This window comes from Eptesicus fuscus, chromosome 3 (assembly GCF_027574615.1).
Source record: "Eptesicus fuscus isolate TK198812 chromosome 3, DD_ASM_mEF_20220401, whole genome shotgun sequence".
NCBI classification, from domain to species: domain Eukaryota; kingdom Metazoa; phylum Chordata; class Mammalia; order Chiroptera; family Vespertilionidae; genus Eptesicus; species Eptesicus fuscus.
The window spans coordinates 78,176,034-78,202,833 of record NC_072475.1 but is presented as its reverse complement, the minus strand read 5'-3'; positions in this window follow the sequence as shown (position 1 = coordinate 78,202,833).

Below are 26,800 nucleotides of genomic sequence, written 5' to 3'. Positions count from 1 at the left end.
CATGCTTCACCAAAAAGGCGGACATGTTATCAGTACTGACTCTTAACTTTGCCCAGGTGTCAGGGAGTGTGACTTTGATATGTAAATCAAATCAAGCACCAGGAATGCTCGGGCCTACTCAAGAATGCAAATAAGCTCCTTTGATCCTAAGTTTTGGTGATACTTCCTGGTATTTGGGGATATATAAATAAACACACTGTGTGGGCTCTGGGTCCCTGTCTCTCCATCAGAGAGGACGGTGGTCCCACCGGTCCCAGCTTTTTTCCTTCTATCTCTGTGTCCTGTTTCTTTCTTTCTTTTATTTCTCAATCCCCAGCTGCCTCCACTCAGAACCGGTTCATCTCTCTTTCCGTGTTGGACGCGGAAAAGGGGGAGATCCCCGCCATATCTGACTCCCCCCGCCCCCGCTTTGCCACATATGAGTTTGACTACTCTAGGTAAATGGAATCATATAGTATTTGTCTTTCTGTGACTGGATTATCACACAGCATAATGTCCTCAGAAGGTTCATTCTTGTTGTAGTATATGTCAGACTTTCTTTTAAGGCTGAATGATATTCCATGTATGTGTGGATCACACTTTGTTTATTCATCCATCTGTCATTGGACACTTGGTTCGCTTCCATCTTTGGGCTATTGTGAACAATGCTGCTATGAATGTGGGAATGTAAATATCTCTTTGAGATCCTGTTTTCAATTCCTGTGGGTATATATCCAGACATGAACTCGCTGATTCATAAGGCAATTACATTTTAAATATTTTGAGGTAACTCCAAACTGCTTTCCACAGTAGCTGCATCAATCTGGATTCCCACCAACAGTGCACAAGGATTCCAATTTTTCTACATCCTAGCTAACTCTTGTTTTCTGTCTGTTTTTTTTTTTTTTTTTAAATAGTAGTCATCCTAATGTATATGCTAGGTCTGGTTTTGAATCAAGAGAAACTCTCTCTAAAAGATTAGATAGGTACTTTGTACTATGGACCTCTCTGATTCATTGTCCATATAATACAAGATGGATAATTATTATCCTTTACTATTTTAATAAAACATCAATGCTCATAGAAAAAGCACAATTGAGTTAAAAAGAAAAGAAGCTAAGATATTTGTTTAACACTTGTGTGAAACCAGGTGGTTCAGCCACAAAACCACATCCCATAAATTACACTCCTCCTGGAGGTATCTTCCTTTAATTTCAGTAACAGTGTCTAAGAGAAACTAAGCAGTTGCTATTAGTCTTAGAAATTTGACTTTATAATGTGTTAGTAATTGTCAAACTCCCCAACTAAACCAAGAATTACTGGGGGAGGGGGACAGGGGTTATTCTTGTAAATTTTTGTATTCCCCTAGTACCTAAAATTGTGCAAGGTAATTCATCAGAAAAGTACACGTTCGGTGCCCACCTGTGCCAATTGGTCATCCTGGGAGTCCCTGAGGATGTGACAGTGAACAAAATAGACAAAAATATCTGCTGTCATGGAACTTAGAGTGTAGTGGTAGGGACCTATTATAAATGCATAGGTGTATATGTAATAAGTATACATGTATATATAAGCTATGAAAAAAATAACAAAGGAAGAACAGTAAGTGACAGGAGGGGGTGGTTGCAATTTTGAACAGGGTTCACGGAAGGCTCACTGAAAGTGGCATTTGGTCAAATACCTAAAGTAAGGAAGTGGGTGAGGTATGCTGATTGCTTTCTAAGGTAAGTATGTTCTAGTGGAGGGAACAGCCAGGACAGAAAGCCTGAGGTGGGAGTGTGTTTGATGTGTTGGGGAATAGCAAGGAGATCCATGTGGCTAGAGCACAGTGGGCGGGAGGTAAGAGAAGGGATCAGGATCATAACTGGGAGCCGGATGGCACGTGGCCTTGTAGCCACTGAAAGACCTTTGGTTTGGGAAAACTTTGGGGAGGGAAGAAGGTGGGTTTTGAATAGAAGAAAGACAAGATCTGACTTCCATTTACATGGATTCCTCTGGCTACTGTGTTGGGAATAGAGTAGGGGCCAAAGGCAGCAGTAAACTCTCAAAAGGTATTTATTGGTTGGTGGGAGTGGTATCCTTTGTCTTTGGACTCAGATGTTATATAAAGGGTGGGCAGGGTTGGCACTCTTCACAAAATGAACTACGTATATTCCAAAGATGCCAGGACCCGGGGAAAACTGTTCTTGGGCAACCCGGGTAAGGAGGACATGCTCCAGAAAAGGCTACCTGGTGCCTGTGAGGATGGGCCTGGGACCTGCAGGCTGTACCTGTTGTGTGCTTTGGAGGCCTTGTCATCTGAGCAACATGTTGAGATTAGCAAAAGGGACAGCTGCCCCCAGAGAAGAACTTTCTTTATGAGTGAAGGGGTCAGATTCACCTTTGAGAAATTTCTGTAGGGCCTAGGTCTGAGGGAATTTGAGTAAAACGTCAGTGGATTTTCAGCAGTCGCCGTGAGTGGTGGACCACAGCTGGGTGGTTCCCACCAGAGAAATTCTTCCTTATTCCTTCATCCGTGCTAATGAAACTCACTCTGGCGAAAGGAAATCACATGGTGAAACCACAGTTGTTTCACTGAAAGTGGTTTTCACTTGAGCTGTAAAGCTGTTTATAACCTTTAACCTTGGGCCTATGCCTGAAGGAAATAAAACAGAGAAATAACCAAAAAAGTAATTTGTATAGACATGTTTTGAGTTCAAAAGGCAATATAATAGAATGATTCAAGTGTTCAAGAAGAAAGTCACAGCTAAACAAATAATCAAAAAAGCTATTATAGAAAGGTAGAATGTTACAAAGCCACTAGACATAAAAGCTCTGGAGATTCTTTTGGTGCACTGAAAAGTTCATGAGAAATGAATTATATGGCTAATTAACAACACAAAATAGGTGTTTTTTTTTCATAGTTGTACCTATATGAATTAGGTGTGCTCACCAACAAATGGATTTAGAGAAGTGGAAATAGAGTTTATAAATGAATTTGGAGAAAGGAAAAATTGAGTTTAAATGCATCGGGTTCTTTACGTAAGGTGGTTAGATTATAAACATAAATATAAAAATTAACATCTCCAAAGGAGATGGGAGATAGGCATTGAAAGTGCAGAATGAGGCTGCTGCCCTTTTGTCCTCAAACACTCTTTAGACTTTAATGCTTCATCTTCCCTAATATGGCCCGTTCACCATGTGCTCAGAAGACCAAGGAAGAAGCAGATAAGGTAAAAGCACTTGATGGTTAACCTTGAAAGCCCACCAGAATAAAGGGGGAAATTCCTAGGTTCCCTGTGGACTCAGTCATTGATGAGGGCCTCATACAGCTTGGCCAGCTCTAAGAAGAATCCTGTTAAAAAAAAAAAAAAAAGAAAGCGAATGCAAAAAAAAATAAAAAAAAAAAAAAAAAAAATCCTGCCACTTGATTTCAGAATGAAAGATCTGAAAGCTGCCTCTGTGTAGCTGCTTTTTCAGTAAGCAAAGGAAATTGAAGTGGTTAAAAGTAGAACCAAATTTTGCCAGCAATGTTCCTCTGTTCAGCAAACATAGTGATATATATACTCTATTCAACAAAAGGTAAATTTGTTCTATTTAAAAGAAAAAGTAACTAGTCAATATTTTTCTTTTTCTTAAATTAGCCCTTATAAAGATGAATAGATCAGACTACATAAAATTAAAAGTCTCCACGTGACAACTCTCCTGCACTATAATAAACTCCCACCATGCATAATGTTTAAAGATAGGTGCCAAACTGATAGAACTATCAGTTAATATCTCTAATACACTACAGTATTTTTTAATCACCAAGAAAATGATAAAAAATCTCCAGAGATATCAATAGGCGATTACTGCAGAAATAGTCATAAACATGAAAAAGGGGCTAACTTTATTTGTGGTTAAATAAATAAACACTAGTAGTATAAACTGGCTATAGCTTTCATTTATTAGAATGGGAATGGTTAATTGCTCATACTCATTGTTGGATACAGTCAGAGACTATAGGCATTATCATATATGCCAGGAAGATTTAAATTGGTACAAATTAAGGGCAATATCTATTAAAGTTTTAAGTGTAAATATCCTTTGACTCATACATTATACTTCTAAGTAATTTACTTTGAGAGTAATTGTAAAGTTTTACATAGGTTTTATGATTAGACTAGAAGCCTGATGCATGAAGATTCGTGCTAGAATGGGCTTTCCTTTCCCTGGCTGCCGGCACTGCCTTTCCACTCTGGCCCAGCCCCTTTCCGCTCAGGCCCCAGAGCTGCCTCTTTCCACTCTGGGAGCAGCCTCTTTCCGCTCTGGCCCCATCTTACCATGCTGCCCAGAGGCCCTGAGAGACCAGGGGTGGGGCAGAAAGCCTGCGTTGTCGCCATCGTGACAATGCAAGCATCCCACCCCCGTCACTTGGCGCCTGTGTATGCAAATTGACTGTCATCTTTGTTGGGTTAATTTGCATATCACTCCTGATTGGCTGGTGGCATAGTGGAGGTATGGTCAATTTACATGTTTGTCTATTATTAAGTAAGACTGAGTATTATAGAATTGCTGTATTATATAGCCATAAAAATAGAGTGAGATTTACAAAACTGAATGCCTATAGGACTGAGATTTGAGGGAGGGTAAGGTAGTGGTGGGAGTGTGGAGACCATGAGCAAATACTCAAGCTGCTCCAGCTCAGAGGTTCACTCTTCAGAACTGGGTTCAATGTTGCCACATCTTCCAATTTTTCAAGCTAAGGTCACATCTACATGGAATACTAGCAGTGATATATATTTTAAATATATGTTTTCATTGATTTTTTAGAGAGAGAGGAAGAGATATAAACATCAATTGCCTGCCTCCCACACACCCCCTATTAGGGATCGAGCCTGCAACCCAAGCATGTGTCCTGACCTGGAATCAAATCAGCAACCTTTTGGTGCATGGGATGGTGCTCGATCCACTGACCCACACTGACCAGCCGGGAGTGATATTTGACCGAATAAACCCATGCCTCACCCTGACCTGATGCTCTAAGCTGTCTTTTGTGCCCCATGGTCACAGGGTGAGGCCACAGTGCCTGGAGAAGACTCTCATCTCAGACTGTTCCACAGCCACCTTTCCATATTTTTAAGTGTTATGTGTAGCGGTATAGTAATTCATTGTATGAAGATACCACAAGTTATTTATTTATAAAGATACCTATACTTTCTGGTAAAAACTTACAAGTGAAGAAGGCAGATAGCAAAACAACATATGTAGAATTATTCCACACACCTGTTTTGGAAGTATATCACATCACAGACTGTGATAATATGACTAAACCTAATCTGAAATCTAATATCTTGGCTTTGAAAGAGACACTTTTTCAAAATGTTTGCTAGTTCTTGGTGGTTATTTTTTTATGCTTTCACATTTCTACTTTTTAATGGGCTATCTCATTCGTGTTCAATGAAAATTCAAAATTTTCATCAGTTTGTAAAAAAATTTCCTTATACTCAAACATTTAATGAGTTTAGCAATTTTATCAGAATGAACTAAAGGATTTGTGAGGAAAAGGTCACATTGTAGAACACACACTCTCTTCATGTCACTGGCTTTACTCTCATCCGGTTCTTAAATTCCCTCTTGTTGCTCTGGGCAACAGAAAATTTCTCCCCCTTGTCTCACAGAGAAAGGGTGTACTCCACTGAGGACCTTTCAGGATTTTACCTAATATCTTAAGACCCATCAAATATTTTTTTCTCCCATACAGTTCTTTAAGAGAAATTCTAGTAAATACCAGTGGCTATCCTTTTTATAAAAAATATGAGTGATTGGGATTATAAGTGATTAAAAAAACCTTTAGTATAAGATTTTGGAGTAATTAAAATATATTTTACACATATAATTAGAAAAATTATAACAAATAAATAACAAATTTACATCTTAGAAAAAAATGCTATGAAGAAAATGTAAAATAGCTCTAGAAATTGGTAATGGTGGCTTTCAAATTATTTTGAACATCATCCACAATAAGAAATACATATATCACTACCAAGTAAACTCAACAGAAACAAAAATTTCATAAAACAATATTCGTCCTTAATATGTAAGAGAGTGACTCACTAAATAGATTTCACAACCCAGTATGAGTCTTTGCCTGAATTTTGAAAACAGAAATCTACCGGTTTCTCTAAATTTGCAACCTAATCTTGAAAATTATAAATAAATTAATCTAATTATTTCTCATTATTTATTAAAAAATAAGGTCAAATATATTTCTCATTTTTTTTACTGTTTATCATAATCTCCACAAACCCAATCTCCTGAAGAAATGTGGTTTGTGCTCTGTGTAAATATTCCTCTCTGCTTTATTTTTGCCAACAGAGAGTATTTGTAAGATTGTCTATTGATGCTGCCTGTGTGAAGTCATAATCACAGTGTCATTTAAGTTTCTAATTTCTGGGAGAAGTTTTTGTGTTTGGAAAGAACTATATGTAGTCCTAAATTAGCATTCAGATTATTAAAGTTATAGTTTAAAAATATTATTTATCTTAAGCTTTCAAGTGCAATCTTCAAATTTGTCTTCTATCAAGGGAAATTTTTTGTTGTTGTTAATCCTCACTGGAGGATATTTTTCCATTGATTTTTTAGAAAGAGTGGAAAGGAGAGGAAGAGACACAGAGAGAGAAACATAGATGTGAGAGAGACTCTCTATTGGTTGCCTCCCACACATGCCCCACTAGGGCCAGGGTTTGAGCCTGCAACTGAGGTATGGGCCCTTGACCAGAAGTGAACCCAGGACCCTTCAGTCCACAGGCCAACATTCTAGCCACTGAGCCAAACTAGCTAGGATATATATATATATATATATATATATATATATATATATATATATATTACAATTGTTTCCACTTGTTCTTTAATTAAACAAACACTTCAAATGCCTTCTATGGTACCATCTTTCCAAGCCCTTAAGCAACTCTTGTATATTTAATAGAACAATTTATAACTCTAGTATATCAGGTCCTCGATTTTCAAATGCTATTAACAGGCAAATAAAAGGGTTTTATAATTTTTGGATTAAAATCTCAAATCAGGAATCAATTACACACTTAAAATTGAAATCATAAGAATTATATGTCAAATTGTTTCAAATGAAATAAGTGCTCCTAGATTATCCTCATTATAAAAAAAATGTATTCCCAAATCCAGGGCACATGATTGCCTAAGGTATTTCAATACCATCATAGGGTTGAAAATTTACTTACCTTCTGATGTGGGCTGAGGTAATTAATTGCATTTAAAATTCCAGAATGCAATATAGATTGAAGATTAGTTACAGAGTGATTCTTCCAAAATCGCAGGTGAACGGGTTGAGCTGAGTCAGGAATTCTCTGCTGTATCAATAGGGACCCTGCCCTAAACCTTTCAACTTTGGTTTCCCAACAGGTGCATCATGTGTGAACTATGTCTATTTCAAGTTTCCTTTTTCTTCTCCAAGTTTTCATTGTAAACTTTTTCAATGTCTTAACCTCTTTTTATTGGAAAAGTTTAAGCATATAAAAGGAGTAAGAATGACATAATTACTCCATTTACCCATTAATTAGATTTGACAATTATTGATTTACTAGTGACCTGGTGCATAAAATTCATGCATATTAAAAGGGAATTAATTAGAGGAAATATTTTAATATTGCTATTTGCCCTTTCTCTATAATAGAAATGTCAGAAATGAAAGAATAATAGTAAAATGTATATGAAAATCGTCCTCCTGTCAGAGTCTGGGGCGTGCTGTGGGACCCAGAGTCAAGTCCCCACCCACCCGCACATGCCTTGAAATTGCGCGAGACCCAGACCCAGCCAGACCCATCCCCATTGGGCGAGATCCAGTCCCAGCTAGTCCCACCCCCGTCAAGTCTGTTCTTGGCAAGAGTGGAAGGGACACCCCCGGGAATCCCGGGGGACTTCCTCTGGGACTAAAGATACTAAAGCCGGGCAGAGGGTGCTGCCTCAGGTCCCCTGGCACACACTGAGCTGGGGGGGGGGGGGCGCAGCCTCAGGTTCCCCGGCGCATCCTCAGGTCCCCCAGCCTGGTGCCATGGCAGGGGTCGCAGCCTCAGTTCCCCAGCCCGGGTGGGGACTTGGGGCAGAGGGTGCGGCCTGAGGTACCCTGTCAAGCCCCACCGGGCGGGGGGTGCAGCCTGGGGTCCATCGGTCCAGCGCTGGGGTGGGAGTCATGGCCTGAGGTCCCCTAGCCTGGGCCAGGGCAGGGGGTGTGGCCTGAGGTCCCTGTCAAGCCCCGCCCAATGGGAGGGCACGGCCTGAGGTCCCCCAGCCCGGTGTTGGGGCAGCGGGGGAGGCACGGCCTCAGTTCCCCTGGCCTGGGCCAGGGCGGGGGGCGCACTTTAAGGTCCCCCACCAAGCCCCAGCGGACTGGGGCGGGGCCTCAGATCCCCTGTCCCCGATTGACTTCTTTTAGCCCACCCCTGCTTCTTAACTCAGGAGTTCACTTCCCTAATGTCTGTGTCCATGGGTTTTACACACATGCATTCAGTTTCTTTGGTTTATCTCTTCCCACCCACCCCCTTCTTCCCATCCCTCTGAGAATTATCAGTCTGTTCCATGCTTCTATGTCTCTGGATCTATTTTTTTCATCAATTTATTTTGTTCATTAGATTCCACATATGAGTGAGATCATGTGATACTTATCTTTCTCTGACTGACTTATTTCACTTAGCATAATACTCTCCAGGTCCCTTCATGCTATTGGAAATGGTAAGAGTGCTTTCTTTTTACAGCTGTGAAGTATTCCATTGTGTGGATGAACCATAGCTTTTTTACCCACTCATCTGCTGGTGGGCACTTGTGCTGTTTCCAGATCTTAGCTATTGTAAATAGAACTGCTATGAACATAGGGGTGCATATATCCTTTCTGATTGGTGTTTTGAGTTTCTTAGGATATATTCCTAGAAGTGGGATTACTGGGTCAAATGGGAGTTCCATTTTTAATTTTTTGAGGAAACTCCATACTGTTTTCTACAGTGGCTGCACCAGTCTGCATTCCCACCAGCAGTGCCTGAGGGTTCCTTTTTCTCCATATTCTCACCAGCACTCGTGATAACCATTCCAACAGGTGTGAGGTGATACCTCATTGTCATTTTAATTTGCATCTCTTGGATGATTAGTGACTTTGAACATGTTTTCATATGTCTCTTGGCCTTCAGTATGTCCACTTTGGAGAAATGTCTATTTAGGTCCTTTGCCCATTTTTAAATTATATTGTTTGTCTTCCTTTTTTAAAGTTGAATTAATTCCCTATATATTTTGGAAATTAACCCTTTAGTGGATGAATCATTAGCAAATATGTTAGACTCTCTTTTTAATTTGTTGATTGTTATTTTTGCTGTGAAGGAGCTTTTTAATTTCATATAGTCCCATTTGTTTATTTTCTCCTGAGTTTCCTTTGCCCTAGGACCACGAGCCACATGCGGCTCTTTGGCCCCTTGAGTGTTGCTTTTCCACAAAATACCACGGCCTGGGCGAGTCTATTTTGAAGAAGTGGTGTTAGAAGAAGTTTCAGTTTAACAAATTAGGCTCTCAAAAGAAATTTCAATCGTTGTACTGTTGATATTTGGCTCTGTTGACTAATGAGTTTGCCGACCACTGCCCTAGGAGATGTATCAGTAAACATATTGCTATGAAAGATGTCTGAGATTTTGCTGCCTATGGTTACTTCTAAGATTTTTATGGTATCACGACTTGCATTTAATTCTTTTCTCCATTTTGAGTTTATTATTATGAATGATGTAAGTTTCATTTTATTTTACATGTACTTACTTGTCCAATTTTCCCAAGATCATTTATTGAAGAGACTGTCTTTACTCCATTGTATGCTCTTGCCTCCTTTGTCAAATATTAATTGAGCGTAATGTCTTGGGTTGATTTCTGGGTTCTCTGTTCTGTTCCATTGATCTGTATGCCTGTTCTTGTGCCAGTACCAGGCTGTTTTGAGTACATTGGGACAAGCCACTTTTGATGCTTGGTTTCAGGTTTGGACAATTGGGTAGGTGTCCATTTACTGAGGCAGAACACCAAATAAGGAGAGCAAGACTAGGGACAAGATGTGAGTTTAGTTTTGACAAAGTTAGTCTCTCTCTTCTACTGCTTCTTATTCTCTTTACTTCTACTACAAGCACACACATTTGGCTCTCTTTCTGTGTACACTTTACACAAAGCTTTGCTCACTTTGGGATTGTTATTTTATCACTGCAGCATAGAGCATAGAGGTAGGTCCTAGGATTACTCCGATATGTTTGTCTTAAACAGAATCGATTTCCCTAAGGTCAAAGAATGCTTAATGCAATCAAAGTGTGTTTCCAATGGACACTGGAATCCCAGAAGCGGAACACTGACAAGAAGCTTACATAGGGCCAAAGCCAAGTTCATTTCATTCTCATTCACTGTAACGAATCCCTTCTAGAACATCTTTGATGGTGTAGATAAGATTCATAGTTGTCACTGGGACTAGCCAACTGTTCTCTTATGCTGTCTTTTCCTTCCTGCACATAAAATGTTTTTGTGAAAGTAACATATGGGTCTCTAAGTCTGGTTTGTTGATATTTAGTGATGAGTTGTGATGCTAACAGAGCATATTCAGGACCGCATACTTAAAGTAGAAAGCTAGCAAATCAATGATGTTTTGAAGTTACCCATTTGGTAGCAGGCATTGTAGATTTTTTACCTACACAAGTGCCAGTATAATGGTAAAAGCAAGGCCTTGCATTCAGGCGAACTGGGTGCAATCCTGGCCAGCTCTGCATACCTGGGCAGGAAATTTAGTGGCTTATACTCTGCTTCTTTACCTTTAATTAAAATGGAGATAAAAGCACTTGATCTGTAGATTTGTTGCAAAGATTAAATGAAATATAGGCAAATGTACTTATTTTACCTAATATGTAATAGTTATTTAACAAACAGCCACCCTCCCCCCCCCGCACCCCCGAGCCCTCGTGAACTGTTTTATGATTAAATACTACATTTCCCCAGGACATCCCAGCCAGAAGATAAAAATGGGACCATAACAATGGCATAAATATCTTCACCGTCTTAAGTGGGGCCTTACAAGTTCTATTCAAGGATCTTCTCTGAAGTTTCTAGAGTCTCCAGGTAATTTTACACATGCTAATGAGCATAGGGGTCTCAGCTCACACCAAGCTCGTCACATTCTTCTCTGCTTTGGCTATAGGTGACCATTTGCTTCTGTGACTGCTGATCCTGGTGAAGCAAATGCCAAAGGTGACAAGAATCTTCTGATGACTCTGGGAAGAATCTGGGAAATCCCCTCCTACCACTGCCAGCTTCCACCTCCTATGGTCAAGGCTAACCATAAGACAGTGCCAATGCCAGGCACTTGGCCCATGTTTCCATGACTGCTTTCTCAGTACAGCAGAACCACTTTGTTCTCTTCCCTGATGGAGTGAGCATCTCTTCATATTAAGCTTAATTGTTTTTTGTTTGTATGCTTAGCCCATTTCTCCTTGGGGATGCTATCATGAGTCCATAGGGACTAGGCCAGAGGAGAATTTGACTAACTGGAACAATACAGAAAAATCTGCCCTCCTTTCTAACACTGAAGCTTTATTATCAGGCCAACATTTTATGTGAGGGCCTCTCTTTTCTGATGGTGAGTTATTTTCAATCTTCCATCCAAGTCAACAGTCTTTCAGATAAGGGGAATATGTCTCATGCTCTAGTTGAGAATCTTTGCTCCAGTTTTACATGTAACTAGGAGAATTCTGAGATTTTTCCTCTTAGTAGAAGGAGGGAGACTAGAAGGAAGAAAAATAGCATTATGGAATGATAGTTTTAAGTTAGGCCTGAATTTGGATAGTGGTCATGGAAAGACATGGGCAGATGCAAGAGCCTTGATGATAGAACAGACAGATATAACTAGTGAGGTGGAAAAAGAGACCCCGATGGTTGAACGAATTTTCTGGGAATTTTGGAGAAATTTGATTTGTCTGCACAGTAAAAATTGAAATTCTAGATCCTTAATGGAATTTTAAGGAATCCTTTGATTTCAGCTATGCTCTCACTTCCCAACCATAAAACTATTTCCTTAAATTCCTCAGTGTCTGCATTGGAGACCCTCTTTACTTTGTTCTTTTCTAAGGACCAGAGTAGTGAGTAAGTTGCTATAACTTGTCTGCTTATCTATGTATAATGGTGACATAGCCATGCTAGTCCTTATGAGCCCACTGGTGACCTGGAACCCACTGGTGACAAGGATAGTCTATCTGTTTTGGCACTATTGTCTGTTCTTGGCAAGAGTGGAAGGGAGACCCCCGGGAATCCCGGGGGACTTCCTCTGGGACTGAAGATACATATAGTTCTCAGCATTCAAATATGACTGAATGAGCATTCTTCACATGGCCATGTGAAGGGGCACTGGGAAACAAAAAGTTGATTATACATCTTCCCCCATGTCCCCTCCCCCCACCACACACACTACTATATTTTTAGGCCCCAAAGTATTTAACATTTTTTAAGAGAAGTATTTGGCACATTCCTGAAATATGAATCTGAACCTTTAAGTAAGTGTACAAGAGTGGGACCGCTTTGCGCAATTCTTTGAATGGGTCTTCAGCAACCTCTAGATTTCTAGATGGCCCCTTCCTCTTCTACATCAGGGTCCTCATGCTGATCCCTGGCCAGTTAGCACTCTGCACAGGGCATCTAACCAGGACTGGCTTTCACAGTCCCCAGGGCTAAGCCTTTCCTTCCCCAGATCCCATATCAGATTTTCATGTTCCGAGAAGTCTGAAGACAATAGGTGGCTTTAAATAATAATAATAATAATAATAATAATAATAATAATAATAATATATGGTTTATTGAGTGCCTAGCATTGTGCTTTTCACATATTATCTCGTTCAGTTCTTATAACAATTTTAGGAGACAAGTTTTATTGTCAAACATGACAAATGAGGAGAGACTAAAATTCAAGAGTACAAGGAAGTTGGCAAAATCATGTGACTTATAAGTGTCAGAAATAGAATAGGACTACAAGACTCCCTCATATGTAACAACATTTTAAATCTCTCAGTTCCAAACAATGCCTTCTGATGGGGTTTGGGCATCAAGGCAAGCCCTCAGAGGCTCTTTGATAAAGGCTTTATTCCAGTGGGGCCCTATTCTCTTAAACATGCTTTTTAATGAAGCAAGCTCTTTGCAAAACTCTCTTTAGCAGAGAAAAACCACATGTCCTAGTTCAAAATGTTTCTTTGAAATCTCATAATCTGTACTTTTTCAGAATATGGGGGCAGGTGAGCTGTTTATCTTTAAACATTTTTAAATAGCTTTTTTTTTTTTCCTTAAAAAAAGGCAACAACACCCCCTGCTCCTTACCACCTCTCAATAAAAGTTACTTCATCACATTTTGTTAAAAAAAATGAAGTAAAAGTATTTGCCATCTTCAGCTTTTGGGTTTCCTGACTTTGAGTAACTCTGAGTGGTGTTTGTCAAACTCCTTGGTATCTGCATGAGCTCAAAGCTCTTTTACTGGATGGGGCCAGAGCAAAATGGTGAAGTGGCTGCAGTTTGCAAACAAGCAAACTATAGTACGTCTCAGTCCCACTTTTTCTTTCCAGTCTTTCCCCTGACTTTTTTCATTAAAAATAAAATAAAATAAAATGCAAATAACACAAACTTTCCTTTTCCCCTCAACCAAGAAGGGATCTTCAGACACATTTTTGTGTGATTAAAGTAAATGTTATTTTTAATCTCATGGCCTTGGCATGTTCAGATATAGCTTTAAGCTATCAGCTATAATAAGACTTTCTTCTTTGTCTCTGGTTAAAGGAATTTCACGTTAAGGAGCCTTGGGAGTGAAGGAATGGGGGGCAACAGGAAGAAGAAATTGGAATAGAAATTGCTTCTCTCCAAAGCAAATATGAAGCTTTAGGAGAAAAAACTTGAAGGTAGCCATTTCTTTACTTATTTTTTTCCTTTGATGGGTTTTGGCAGCACTGCTCTGTCAGATGATACTTATTAAAGCTCATTTTTTCACTCTGCATGACAGGGAAAGAATGAGGTTTGAAGGAAACAGAGCTGTTCCCTGCTCTAGGCTTGTTGATCTGGGCAAGGTCCTAACCACCTAGTGCCCTCAGGGAATGGAGGGATTAGTTCCTGCCACAGTCTGATAAGGGTTTAGAGAATGAAACCAAGTTTCTGAGGTACATTAATTAAACAGTCAAGTGGAAAAGTTTTTGACAAAGACAAATGATGATTCAAACTGAGTGTGGGTTATATGGAGTAGCCTTGATTCAAAACAGTCTCTTAAAAATGGAGCTATTTTCCCCTTTGATTATAAAAGTACTTAAATGCAATGCAGAGTGAGTCCTTCCCTCTATTATGTCTTGTCTCCATTTCACAAAGGTATTCAGTAGAGAACTGTGCTAATCACATGATGGCTTGTTCGGGGTACCACAAAAAGCTTGCAGTATGATGCTGCCCACCCTGTGGTTACGGCATCAGGAAGATCACACTATGTTTTTGCCTAGGAGTCCCTCTGAATCCTATTTTCTGGCTATGAGTTATATGTTCACGTGAAGCTTCTTATTTCTTTGGACCATGTGAAAAAGCCATTCCACACCATTGCTGTTAAGCCTTTCTTTATGTTCATAAACTTTAGTGAGACCTTAGGGCTCCCATCATACAGGGGACTATTAACCTGAAAACCTGCTATGATCTCCCCCTTGTGTTCCATGGTCACAGCTCACTGCTCATCTCTCATCTCCTTCATGTGCTCCATGCTCTGCCCCACAAAGTATGCTGGCCTACAGTCTGATCATACTGCAGCAAGGCCACTGTCAAGTCTTTCCGATTTTCACAGTTTCTAAGCAGCTTCGTGGTGTCTTCAATAAGCCCTTCTGACATGGGAATGATACTTAGATATTTGAGGAAAACCTTTAACACGAAATGATTTCAGAGGAAGCAAAGATAGGGTCGGAAGTATTTTTTAAAAGACCAAATAGATTCTCAGAGAGATGAGAAGATAATGATTCCTTGAACAAGAACAGGATACAATAGACATTAATATTAAGAAAATAAGAAGGAGCTGTAGATGTAAAAGTTATGATAGCAGATATTAAAAATTAAACCAAAGGTTTGATAGAAAAGTTGAGTAAATGTCATGGACTGAATTGTGACCTCCCACAAAATTTATAGGATGAGGTTCTAAACCCCAGCACCTCATCAGATAGGGCTTTAAAGAGATAATTAAGTTAAATGAAGATCTCAGGTGTGCTCTAGTCCAATCTGACTGGTGTGCATATAGGGAGAGGAGATTAGACCACACAGAGACCCCAGAGGTCTGCATGTACTGAAGAAGACCATGCGAAGAGGCAGCAAGAGGGCTGCTATCTGCAAGTCGTGGAGAGAAGCCTCACAGGAAACGAACCCCACTGGCAACTTGACCTTGGACTTCCAGTTCCAGAATTCTGACAAAATAAATTTCTTTTGTTAAAATACCCATTTTGTGGAATTTTGTTATGGTAGCCCTATAAAACTTCCCAGAAAATAGAGTAAACACAACAACAACAAAACAAACAAAAATGAACACACCAAAACAGGAAGATAGAAATCACGAGACAAAAGAAAAAATTAGGTAAACCATTCAAATAGTTCAAGATCTCATAAAGAGAAACCGGACAGATGGAAGGAAGAACGTATAAAAGAAATAATATACGAATAGAAGATTAAAATGTTTTGCTGAGTGCCCAGTATCACAATTAAAACAAGCCATTCACCAAGCCATATCATTGTGAAATTTCAGAAAATTGGGAATAAAGAGAAGATTAAAAAATCTTCCTGAGAGAATTAGAAAGAAAATGAAAAGTCAAAAGTTGATTGCACATACAGTGAAACTGAAACCTGAATGATGTTGTATTTCTAAAGAAGAGAAAGTGTTCCTGAATAATTGTAGGTAAGTAATTTTAAACATTTTATTAATCGAATTTGTTTCTATGACCATATATTAGGAAATGCCAAGGAACTTTTCTACGAATGTAAGAATGACTTGTTCTGTATCTAACCCAAAGTGCTACACACCATTACCCTTAGTAAGTTGTGCATCACAGAATGCTCAGTAGAAGTTCAAGGAAAATAAGAGGATGGACTAAAGGTGTCAGCAAGGGTTTGTTGCCACCAAAGAATTATACCATTGTATTGGTCAGATGACATTTGGATAACAGGATTCTCTTCTAAGCCACAGAACAAAGAGGGACTTTTTTTTTTTTTTTTTTTAGAAGACATTGAATAGGAAAGCCAAATAAGCTGGAGTCAGTTATATGAGAAAAGGACGAAGGAACTAAGAATAAAAAGCCTGAAAAAAGGAATGTTTTAGTGAGGCCAAGATTTTGGTCTTCAAATCACTGAAGGGTCCTTATAAGGAAAAGGGATTAAACCTTTCAGTGTGAACGAGAGACCAATGAGTGGAAGCTTCAGGGAGAACCATTTGGTTTAATAGACGTATATTAGTTAATTTAATTTAATTTTTTTAGCTGTTGTAACAAATTATTACAAACTTAGTGCCTGAAAAGACTACTTCCTATAGAACAGTTCTAGAGGAAAAAAGTGTGAAATGGACTCTGCTGGGCTAAAGTGAAGGTGTCGGTAGGGCTGCATTTAGAGCATCTATTGGATAATCTGTTTCCCCGCCTTTTCTGCCTTCTCCAGGCTGCCATCAGTTATTGGCTCCTGGGACCTTTCTCCATCTTCAAAGGCAACAGTGTAACAACTTACAATCTCTGACTCTGACCTCCTTGTTTACCTCTTATAAAGATTGTTATGGTTATATTTTGCTTATTTTTTCTTTTTTATTGTTGACACTATCACATATGTCCCCATCCCCACCCCCAAACTTGCCCACCTCCACCCAGCCCCTGCACCCTTTCTGTCTGGCCATCACCACACTGTTGTCTGTGTCTATGGGTTATGCCTGTATGTTCTTCAACTTCTTTCATCCTCCCTCCTTTCTGACAACTGTAAGTTTGTCTCCTGTATCCATGCCTCTATTTCTATTTTGTTCATCAGTTTATTTTGTTCATTAGATTCCACATATAAGTGAGATCATATGGTATTTGTCTTTCTCTGACTAGCTTATTTCACTAAGCATAATAACCTCCAGGTCCATCCATCTTACCTTATAATAGAGAAACATGCAAATTGACCGCACCTCCGCTATGCCCATGATTGGGCCTGCAAGAGGCTGGGGGCGGGACTCCGGGTGGCCCATCCAGCTGTTGGGAAGACCAAGATGGCTGCGCGCAATCCTGTAAGTTCCGGGTGTCCGCATGGCGATCTCCACCCGGGGGGCGTGTCCGGGCCGAGCCCGGTGATCCCCGGGTGTCCCGGGGGCCATCGCCACCCGGGGGGGCGTGTCCGGGCCGTGCCTGGCGCTCCCCGGGTGTCCCGGGGGCCATCGCCACCCGGGGGGGCGTGTCCGGGCGAGCCCGGCGCTCCCAGGTGTCCCGGGAGCGATCGCCACCCGGGGGGCGTGTCCGGGCCGAGCCCAGCGCTCCCAGGTGTCCCGGGGCGATCGCCACCATGGGGGGCGTGTCCGGGCCGAGCCCAGCGCTCCCAGGTGTCCGACTGGCATTCCCCGGGGGGGCGTGTCCGGGCCAAGCCCTGCGCTCTGCGGGTGTCCTGGGGCGATAGCCACCCTGGCCTAAATGGCTGGTGCTTAGAGGGATCAATGGGGCCCGTGGAAGGATCGGGAGGTAGTTGACCAATGAGGTCATCTGTAGCAGCCGGATGCAGAGCTCAGGTCTGCGTTCTCCAGGTTGGCCTCCGTGGGGTCCGCGTTGCACCCATAGTGGCCGAGTGGGGATGCTGCATGAGGCCAGCTTCCCAAGCCAGGCTGCCGAGGGAGGGAGGGCCTCTGGGCTGGGAGCACTCCCCCACCCCAGTGGACAGGACACAGAGAGCGAGCAGCAGAGAGCTACTAGCGGTGGTGGGTGTGGTGGCCTGGCTTCCAAGAGGCTGGCTTCAGCTGCTGTGGCCTGCGCTGAGGTGGCTGGTGGTGGGGGCAACTGCGGGGGCGCATCCGAGGCTGGGGCACTGGGAGACATGGGACTGCAGTCCAGAAAGCGAGGCTCCGGAGGATCTGGTCACCGACCCCCGGCATTAAAGCCGCCTCCTACAAGATGTATCCTAGCCTAGGTGTGTGGGAAGCAGGTTCAGGAACCTCTCCCTTTGCGGCGCCAGAGCCCAGGCCTGCCAGCGCCCCAGAGGAGACCCCCGCCAGGATCGGGGGCTTGACCAGTCTCTAAACCAGGGCAGCCATTAGCCCAGGCCTACCAGCACCCCAGAGGAGACCCCCACCAGGATCGGGGGCGTGACCGGCCTCCAAACTGCCCCCCAGATCTAGCCCAGGCCTGCCAGCACCCCAGAGGAGACCCCTGCCAGGATTGGGGTCATGGCCAGCCTTCAAACTGTGGCGGCCCCTAGCCCAAGGAGGCCTCCTGGCCGAGGACGCCTGAGTCTGTTCTTGACCTAGGGCCGGGCTCTCCCCGCAAGGGACTCAGAAGCCACCAGAGTCTAACTGCCAGTCTCTGGGAGTGCATCCACTGTCCACCAAAAAGTAGGGCCATCAAACCATTCAGTCTCAGTGCAGGCACAGGTCCGTGGCTGACTGGGTGGAGGCCAGACCAAAACAAAAGAGCAGAAACACCCTGCCCACCTGGGCGGGTACTGCTGTAGTCCACGTGGCCTGGGCAGTGTAGAAAGCGCTACCTTCTCCCAGGTTCTGTGCTGGCACCTCCGCCTTGCTCACCCTCAAGCCCCCCTGAGTCCTGACAGCAAAGTGTGTGGGGCATTCTGCAGGAGTTGTGCCATTCTGGGTGCTTTTGCCCAAAGACACACTTTGGGATGAATTCAGAGCCACATCTCATTTCCCATGAGACTGGAAGAACCATGTAAAAGGATTTTGACAAAAGCTTTCCACATCTCTGTTTATTCTTTTGAATCCATAAAACGACCTTATAAAAAGCATCCGGGCCACCTAAGAAAGAATGCACTTTCTGGCCAGAGCACGCAGGATTCTTTTGCCCAACAGGTTAAAGGGAGCAGAGCTGGCACAGTGGGAATGGCCCTGATGCCCTATGAGGAGACCGGGGGAATGGGGTTGCCGAAATTCCATAAGCCTCTTGCCACCTTCTCCTTTGCAAACCACACCATCCAGATCCACCAGGACTGGAGGCAACTGGGAATCATAGCCGTGATTTGGGACATGGTAAGCAAATCTTGAGGGGCCTCTGAAAACATCTGCAACTGATTATAAGACTGGTCTTTATTTAAAAAGAAATAAAAGAACAGCTTTGTTGAGATATAACCCATATACTGTACATGTCACCTAAAGTGTACAATGAACTGGTTTTTTAAAGTAAATTCAGAGTGGTACAACCATCACCATGCTCAATTTTTAAATATTTTCATGACCCATCCCCTCCAAAAAAAACTTCTACCCACTGGAATCACTTTCCTGATCATCTTCCCCAAAATAGATTGCACTTTAAAGGTGGGTAAAGGAAAGTTGAGGGAAGTTAAAACACTGCACAAAGGATATTGTAAGATGACAAAGCCCAAAGTGAAGATCATGTGTTTTCTTTAAAATATATATATTTTTTTAAAATTTCAGAAAGGGAGAGGGAGAGAGAGATAGAAACATCAATGACAAGAATCACTGATCAGCCGAAACCGGTTTGGCTCAGTGGATAAAGCGTCGGTCTGTGGACTGGAAGGTCCCAGGTTCGATTCCGGTTAAGGGCATGTACATTGGTTGCGGGCACATACCCCGGTGGGGGGTGTGCAGGAAGCAGCTGGTCGATGTTTCTCTCATCGATGTTCTCTAGCTCTCTATCCCTCTCCCTTCCTCTCTGTTGAAAAATCAATAAAATATATTAAAAAAAAAAAAAAAAAGAATCACTGATCAGCTGCCGCCCACAGGCCCCTTTCTGGGGATTGAGCCCGAAACCTAGGCATGTGTGCCCCTGATCAGAATCAAACCTGGACTCTTCAGTCCACAGGCCGATGCTCTCTCCATTAAGCCAAACTGACCAGGGCCATGTGTTTTCTTCAAGTTCTGCGTGGTTGTAATGGTCCCCAAATCTATACTAATAAAAGGGTAATATGCTAATTAGAGTGGTTGTCTTCTGGACATCTTTCCAGACAAAGCCGCAGTGGCTACAAAGGCCAAGGCTCAGGCAGCCATAACCAGCTGCAGTGGCAGCAGCATTGGGGTTATGGGGGTGGTGCCTCCAGAGGGAGGCCAGACGGGGGGCCAAGGCACAGGCAGTTTGGGGTGATCAGGCTGATAGGGGAGGGCAAGGTAGGGGCAATCAGGCTGGCAGGAGATCAAGGTAGGGGTGAGCAGGCAGGCAGGCAGTGGGGTTAGGGACAATCAGGCAGGCAGGCAGGTGAGTGGTTAGGAGCCAGCGGTTCCGGATTGTGAGAGAGATGTCCGACTGCTGGAAGTTGGACATCCCCTGAGGGGTCCCAGATTGAAGAGGGTGCAGATTGGGCTGAGGGGCACACCCCCCTCCCCCTTCCCACCAGTGCACGAATTTCGTGCACCGGGCCTCTAGTGTTGTTATAAAAGATAAGATTTTCTTCTTTTTTACAGCTGTGTACTATTACATTGTATAAATGTACCACAACTTTTTTTATCCACTCTTCTACTGATAGGCATTTGGGCTATTTCCAGATCTTGGCTATTGTAAACAACCCTGCTATGAACATAGGGGTGTGTATATTATTTTGAATTGGTGTTTTCGGATTCTTAGGCTATATTACTAGAATTGGAACTACACTGTCAAAAGCAGTCCCTTTATTATTTTTTTGAGAAAACTCCATATTATTTTCTCAAAATAATATAAATACTCACAATACCATTCTGCATTACTCCCACTGGCACACTAGGGTTCCCTTTTCTCTGCAACCTCACCAACATTTGTTTATTGATTTATTGACAATAGCAATTCTGGCAGGTTTTAGGTAATATCTCATTGTGGTTTTAATTTGTATTTCTCTGATGATTAGTGACATTGAGCATCTTATCATATGTCTGTTGGCCACCTGTATGTCCTCTTTGGAGAAGTATCTATTCATGTCCTTTATCCATTTTTAAATTGGATTGTTCATCTTCCTGGTGTTGAGTTATATAAATTTTTTATGTATTTTAGATTAACCCCTTATCAGATGTGTCATTGGTAAATATGTTCTCCCATATAGTGGGTTCCCTTTGCATTTTGAGGATGGTTTCTTTTTGTGTGCAGAAGCTTTTTCGTTTGATGTAGTCCCATTTGTTTATTTTTTCCCCTTTGTTTCCCTTGCCCTAGGTGACATAGCAAAAATATTGCTATGAGAGATGTTTGAGGCATTACTGCCTATGTTTTCTTCAGGGACTTTTAGATTTTGTGTTTTACATTTAAGTGTTTTGTCCATTGTGAGCTTATTCTTGTGTATGATGTAAGTTGATGGTCTAGTTTCATTTTTTGCATATACCTGTCCAATTTTCCCAACACCATTTATTGAAGAGACTGTCTTGACTCCATTGTATGTTCCTGCCTCCTTTGTCAAATATTAATTGATCATATAGCCATGGTTGATTTCTGGGTTCTCTGTTCTGTTCCATTGATCTATATGTCTGTTCTTGTGCCAGTACCAGGCTGTTTGATTACAATACCCTTGTAGCAAAGTTGGATACCAGATATTGTGACCCCCTCCAACTTCATTTTTCTTTCTCAAGATTGTTGAGGCTATTAGAGCTCTTTTTTGGTTCCATATTTGTTTTCTTAGTTTCTCTTTCTGGTAAGTTCATTATTGGTGTTTAGAAATGCCTCTGATTTCTGGATTTTAACTTTGCATCCTGCTACTTTGCCAAATTCATTTATTAGATCTTATAGCTTTCTGATGGAAACTTTAGGGCTTTCTATGTATAATATCATGTCATCTATGAATAGTGACAGGTTTACTTCCTCCTTTCCAATTTGGATGCCTTTTGTTTCTTCTTGTTTGATTGCTGTGGTTAGATCTTCTAGGACTATGTTGAATAATAGTGGTGAAGGTGGACATTCCTGTCTTGTTCCCAATCTTAAGATAAATGCTTATAGTTTTTGCCTATTGAGTATGATGTTGCTGTAGGGTTGTCATATATGACCTTTATTACATTGAGGTATATTCCCTCTATTCCCACTTTACTGAGAGTTTTTATCATAAATGGGTGCTAAATTTTATCAAATGCTTTTTCTGCATCTATTGATATGCTCATATGGTTTTATCCATTTTATTTATATGGTGTATCACATTTATTGATTTGTGAGTGTTGTACCAATCTTGCATCCCCAGAATAAATCCTATTCAATCATGGTGTTTGATCTTTCTAATATATTTCTAACTATGATTTGCTAATATTTTTGTTGAGATTTTTATCATGTATGTTCTTCAGGGTGGCCTATAATTTTTTTCTTTGCAGTGTCTTTATTCAGTTTTGGAATTAGTATAATCTTGGCCTTGTAAAATTAGTTTGTGAGCTTTTTACTTCTTTAATTTTGTAGAATAGATTGAGAGGGATAAGCATTAGTTCTTCTTTGAATGTTTGGAATAATTCACCTTTGAAGCCATCTGGTCCAGGACTTTAGTTTGCTGGGAGTTTTATTATTATTATTATTATTATTATTATTATTATTACTGCCTCAATTTCATTAGTTGTAATAAGTCTAGTCAGATTTTCTGATTTTCCTGATTTGATTTTTAAAGATTGTATGTTTCTAGAAATTAATCCATTTCATCCAGATTGTCCCAGATTGGAGTTTTTTTGTAATATTTCCTTGCAAGATTTTGTATTTCTTTAGTGCTGGTTGTTACTTCTCCTTTTTCATTTCTGATTTTATTTATTTGAACACTCTTTTTTTCTTGGTGAGTCTGGCTAAAGGCTTATTGAAGAATCAGCTCTTGGTTACATTGATCTTTTATTATTATTCTATTTTGTTTATTTTGGTTCTGTTCTATATTATTTCCTGCCTTTTACTCATTTTGGGTTTTGTTTCCCTGTCCCCAGTTCCTTTAAGTGTAAAATTAGATGGTTTACTTGAAATTTTTCCTGTTTCCTAAGATAGGCCTATAGTACTATGAATTTCCCTCTTAGGACTGCTTGTCCCGTGTCCCATAGATTTTGAGTTGTCGTGTTCTCATTTTCATTTGTTTCAAGGTACTTTTTGATTTATTCCTTGATTTCATTGTTAACCCATTCATTGTTTAGTAACATGTTATGCAGCTTCCATGACCTGGTGTATTTTTCAGTTTTTTTTCTCATGGTTGATTTCTAGTTTCATAGCATTATGGTCAGAGAAAATGTTTGATATGATTTCAATCTTCTTAAATTTATTGAGAATTGTATGTGTCCTAACATGTAGTTTATCCTAGAAAATGTTCCATGTGTACTTGGATAAAATGAATATTCTGCTGCTTTGGGGTGAAATAGTCTGAAGATATCAATTTAATATATTTTGTCTATTCTGTCATTTAAGACTACTGTTTCTTTGCTGATTTTCTGTTTGGAAGATCTATCCATTGATGTCAATGGGTTGTTAAAATCTACTATGAGTGTATTACTGTCAATGTCTTCCTTTATGTCTATTATGATTTGCTTTACATATTTATGTTCTATGTTGGGTGCATAAATGTTTACAAGGGTTATATCTTTTTGGATTACTCCCTTTTCATTGTGTAGTGTTCTTTTTGTTATTGTAACCCTTGTTTTAAAGTCTATTTTGTTAGATATAAATATTGCTACTCCAGCTTTTTCTTTTTTCATTTCTATTTGCATGAAATATCTTTTTCCATCTCTTTACTTTTAATCTGTGTGTATCTTTCATTCTGAGGTGGGTCTCTTGTAGACAGCATATGTATGGGTCTTGTTTTCTTATCTATTCAGCTACTTTATGTTTTTTGATTAGAGCATTTAAGGCATTTACATTTAAAGTAATTATTGATGAGTTTATATTTATTGACATAGTATCTTTTTCACTCTGTTTCTTGGTATTTTTTGTTTGTTTATTTTCTTTTTCTACTTCTTAAAGCAGGACCTTTAACATTCTTGTAATACTGGTTAGTGGTAACAAATTCTTTTAGCTTTTCATTTTCTGAGAAACCCTTGATTTCTCCTTTAATTTTAATTTTATTTTATAAAAAACTGGAAACATATTTTTTATTTTTTTAAGTTTTTTTAAAAATAAATCTTTATTGTTCAGATTACTACAATTGTTCCTTTTTCCCCCGCATAGTTCCCCTCCACACAGTTCCCACACCACCCTCTGCCTTTACCCCCCCACCCCACCGTCCTAATCCATAGGTGCACGATTTTTGTCCAGTCTCTTCCCACACCCCCCACACTCCTTTCCCCCCGAGAATTGTCAGTCCACTCCCTTTCTATGCCCCTGATTCTATTATATTCACCAGTTTATTCTGTTCATCAGATTTTTTATTCACTTGATTTTTAGATTCACTTGTTGATAGATATGTATTTGTTGTTCATAATTTTTATCTTTACCTTTTTCTTCTTCCTCTTTTTAAAGAATACCTTTCAGCATTTCATATAATACTGATTTGGCGGTGATGAACACCTTTAGCTTTTTTTTTTTTTATCTTGAAGCTCTTTATCTGACCTTCAATTCTGAATGATAACTTTGCTGGGTAGAGTAATCTTGGTTGTAGGTTCTTGATATTCATCACTTTGAATATTTCTTGCCACTCCTGTCTGGCCTGTATAGTTTCTGTTGAGAAATCAGCTGACAATCATATAGGTGCTCCCTTGTAGGTGATTAACTGTTTTTCTCTTGCTGCTTTTAATATTCTCTCTTTGTCTTTTGCTCTTGGCATTTTAATTATGATGTGTCTTGGTGTGGTCCTCTTTGGATTCCTTTTGTTTGGGGTTCTGTGTGCTTCCTGGACTTGTAAGTCTATTTCTTTCACCAGGTGGGGGAATTTTGCAGTCATTATTTCTTCAAATAGGTTTTCTCTCTCTTCTTCTGGCACCCCCATAATTTGGATGTTGGTACGCTTGAAGTTGTCCCAGAGGCTCCTTACACTATCTTCATATTTTTGGATTCTTTTTTCTTTTTGCTTTTCCAGTTGGGTGTTTTTTGCTTCTTCATATTTCAAATCTTTGACTTGATTCTTGTGTTCCTCTAGTCTGCTGTTGGATCTCTGTATATTATTTTTTATTTCAGTCAGTGTATGCTTAATTTCTAGTTGGTCCTTTTTCATATCCTCGAGGGTCTTGCTAAATTTATCGGCCTTTTCTAGAAAGTTCTTGAAAAACCTTATAACCGTGGTTTTGAACTCTATATCCAGTTGTTTGCTTTCCTCCATTTCTTTCATTTGTGACCTGTTTCTTTGTCTTCACATTTTCGCTGCTTCCCTGAGTTTATAGAGTGGCTTTGTGTGCTAGGTGTCCTAGCAGGGCCCAGTGGCTCAGCCTCCCCAGTTACCTGAGGTGGACACTCTTGGTGCACCCCTTTGTGGGCTGTGTGCACAGTCTTGTTGTAGTTAAGCTTTGATTGTTGTTGGTATTACTGGGAGGAATTGACCACCAGGCCAATTGGCTGTGAGGATCAGGTGTGTCTACACTGGGAGAACTTCTGTGCTGGATACACCCTTATGAGACAAGACTTGCAAAAGCCTCTGTGCTTAGCTTGGATGGGACGGAGTCTCAGGGCAGAGCAGACAGGAATGGTTTCCCGTCAGCCCTGCCCTTAGAGGCCCCTGGGTCTCAGTGTCCCGTGGTAATCGCTGCAAGCACCCCTGAAAGAAAGCTGTCCTCGAGTTTCGCCCGCTGCCAAACAGTCCAGTTTCTCCCTGAATGAGTCTGGGTCCCCAGAGTCTCACCCGGAACTGGAGTTCAGAGCAGTCAGGAGCTTTCGTCTCCCTCCTGATTGAGAAAGCCAGCTGCGTACTCAGTTGCCAGCCCTCTCTGTGTGCATGCCTCTGTAGCTCTGCCATCTGCAGCTCCTCTGAGTCTTAGTGTGCTTTTCTCTTTCCTTCTAGTTGTAGAATTTCCACTCAGCCAGCCTTCCTGTGGTTCTGGATGATGTCTGTTTTGTCTTTAAGTTGTAGTTTTGAAATTGTTGTGAGAGGCAGCAGTTTAGGTGTTTACCTGTGCCTCCATCTTGGTTTCTCTCTCCTTTAATTTTTAATGATAGCCTCGCTGGGTAAAGTAGTTTTGGTTGTAGATCCTTGCTTTTAATCACTTTGCATATTTCATGCCAGTCCCTTCTGGCCTTAAATGTTTTTATTGCAAGATCAACTGACAGGCTTATGAGAGCTCCCTTGTAGGGAATGAACTGATTTTCTCTTGCTGCCTTTAAGATTCTCTCTTTGTCTTTAACTGCAGCCATTTTAATTATGATGTGTTTTGGTGTGGACCTCTTCAGATTCATCTTGTTTGGGACTCTTTGTGCTTCCTGGCCTTGTGTGTCTTTTTACTTTACCAGTTTAGAAAAGTTTTTAGTTATTATTCCTTCAAACATGTTTTCTATCCCTTGCTCACTTTTTTCTTTTTCTGATACCCCTAGGATGCAGATGTTGTCACACTTCATATTGCCCCAAAGTTCTGTTAAATTGTCTGCATTCTTTTCTTTTGATGCTCTGACTGTTTTTTCTACCTTGTCTTCTAAATTGCTGATTTGATCCTCTACTTCATCCAACCTACTTTTTATTCCTTCCAGTGTATTCTTTTTTTTTTCTTTCTAGTGTATTCTCTATGTCAGATATGGTATTCTTAATTTCCAACTGGTTCTCTTTCATG